The following is a 2,584-nucleotide window of genomic DNA, read 5'->3' as shown; positions in this document are numbered from 1 at the left end:
TAATGTGTGTGTAGATAGTGAGTAATTGAAGTGCAGTCACAGGGTATTGTTGAAGTTAACGTTCGTTCGTTATAGTGTCTGTTTTAGCGCGAATATTGGAATTAAGTGTATCGTAAAGTTGTATTCGGAAAGAATAAACCAGTTTTATTAAGTAAGGACTTGTGTCGCTAAAGTTTCGTCGGAAACAAAGTTACGGAAAGTTAATTAACAAACGGAGACTTAACAATATTATACTTTACTGGTAACATTAGATTAGCATGTGCTTTCACACGTGTTAGTAATTTTCTTTTAGTAGAACCAATGTATCCCGCTAACAGCAGGAAAAAGTAAATTGTAAATAACAAAAGACAATTATAAAGTCGAAATGTGGTCCTTAAATTTAATAATGAAATCACACCTCATCTGTATTTGCAGGTATACCCTTCGAATGACTGAAATGACGTTTTTCAGCTGATTCTTGATAACTAAAGAGTATCATTAAGTACAGTAGTACTTAATAATAGGGATCGTGATGAAAGAAAATGGCGGCCATAAAAAAATTGCCGTTTAAAACCACCTTTATAATGTCTGAGTATTAACAATGACTATTTCATAGTATTGGCTGAGCAAAACTAAAGCTTATTGTACTTGTTTAAACCGCCTACATCGCTAGATACTTGTTTATGGAGTGAATCAAATTTTCACTATTTCACCGAATTTTCATCTAAATAAGTAAATTAGTGACTTTTCCTGACAAACTTACAGAAGAAATGATGAACCTTATCGCTCTAATTCTTTCACAGGACTCTTCTGTCTGGGGTTCCAATAATTCCTTTCTTATACTGAAAAGGATACAAGTATATAGATATATATAATTGACGATGCACTACTTTGAACATATAATTAGATTTGACAGTAGGTTGGTAGAAATCCTGAAAATAAATAAATTGAATCGGATATACGCGTGCCCCAAGCTTGGTATTTGGTATTGCCGATGCCCAAAAATATAGCTAATAAAAAGAAATCATAATTACAGTGATCTGCCAAAGTAGAGATAAAATTGTTTAAATTTTAAGTAACTCAGTGTTTATACTTTTGACTTTCTTGTTTTAATACTTTTTGTAGCATACAAACTTTCTATATTACTATAACTAGCTAGGTTATGTACATGTCGATCCCTACTCGTCTTTATAATCTTTTTTTATTATACTTGTTTATCTACAAAGAGTACATTAAAAAACAAAAGGTATTTAGACGCATCCATAATACAAGGTTTTGTTTGTTTGAAGTTATGCACAAAGCTACACAATGGACTATCTGTACTCTGACCACCACGGGTATCGAAACCCGGTTTATAGCGTTGTAAGTCCGCTGTGTCACTGAATTTTTATGTAAAATCTCATACGTGTTAGATATCTCGTAAACACGGTGAAAAAGTATTTTGATTATATTAGAAAATACTAGGATAAGCTTGTAAAATTATAATACAATACTGTGAAAACTTTGTTGTGATACACTTCACATTTGAATTGTCCACTTTTATTACTGATTAAAGTGTCCAAAAATGAAAGTTTATGATCCTCCTGATTTTTTACACTAAACTTTATACTACTGTGTCTAATGTTTAAATACTGTAAGAATCGAGAAGCTTGATGAGAATTTTTGAAGATGGTGTAGGTGTTATCTACATATCTGTGAAAGTAGAGTGGTATAAACTCTTGCAGGCAGTTTTCCAACCATTATTTTTCGTGGAAACACAAAAAGAAATTGGTAAGAAATGACACCAATCTTGAACCCATAGACAGTACCATAGACATGATCATATAATTTTTCATTCAAAGTAAAATTAGATTCTTTAGTTCTGCATGTACTTTACTGTTGAAGTTATTAAACATTGATGAAACATGTTACTTTTTAACCATACAAGTAGTAACTGATCTCATAAAAATAGAAAGGTGAAGTGAACTTCTCTTTCGTATTCATATAATTCAGTGTATCTTTATTTGTTTGTAGTTAAGCACAAAACTATACAATGGGCTATCGAAACTATATGGGGGGGTAAATGTAAATGACGTCACAGAAAGAATGAAAAATAATTTTACCCAAATTTTCAAATGAAAAATTTGGAATACAGTGGTTAATAATTTATATAGAATGTATAACACTTGTTTGTTTTAGCACTGAGCAAACTACACGATGAGCATTCTGCACTTTTTCAACTGCAAGGAATCGACTCCTGGATTTTAACATTACACTAAATCCAAAAATGAGCAACATTCATTTCTTCTATAAGTAACGTTTCTACTGGCTACTTTCAATTGTACTTTGTAAATTGAGTTCACAAACAACGTTGCAACAGAAATTCTAAGACTAATGATATTTACGTCTAGCTTATAATAATGTTGCGTCAGCGAGATCACGTGACTATTCTCACGTCCTCTGCTTTCTAGAACTATCCTGTACCTTGGCGAATGCTCTAGCATTTACTAGATATAGGGTAGTCTGGTATATAAAAGGTGATGACAACGTGACTGATTAATGTGTGTGTAGACAGTGAGTAATTGATCTGCAGTCAAGAGAGTATTATTGAAGTTGAGCACGTTCG

Source organism: Limulus polyphemus, unplaced genomic scaffold, assembly GCF_000517525.1.
Source record: "Limulus polyphemus unplaced genomic scaffold, Limulus_polyphemus-2.1.2 Scaffold315, whole genome shotgun sequence".
Classification (NCBI taxonomy): domain Eukaryota; kingdom Metazoa; phylum Arthropoda; class Merostomata; order Xiphosura; family Limulidae; genus Limulus; species Limulus polyphemus.
This window is presented reverse-complemented; position numbering follows the sequence as displayed.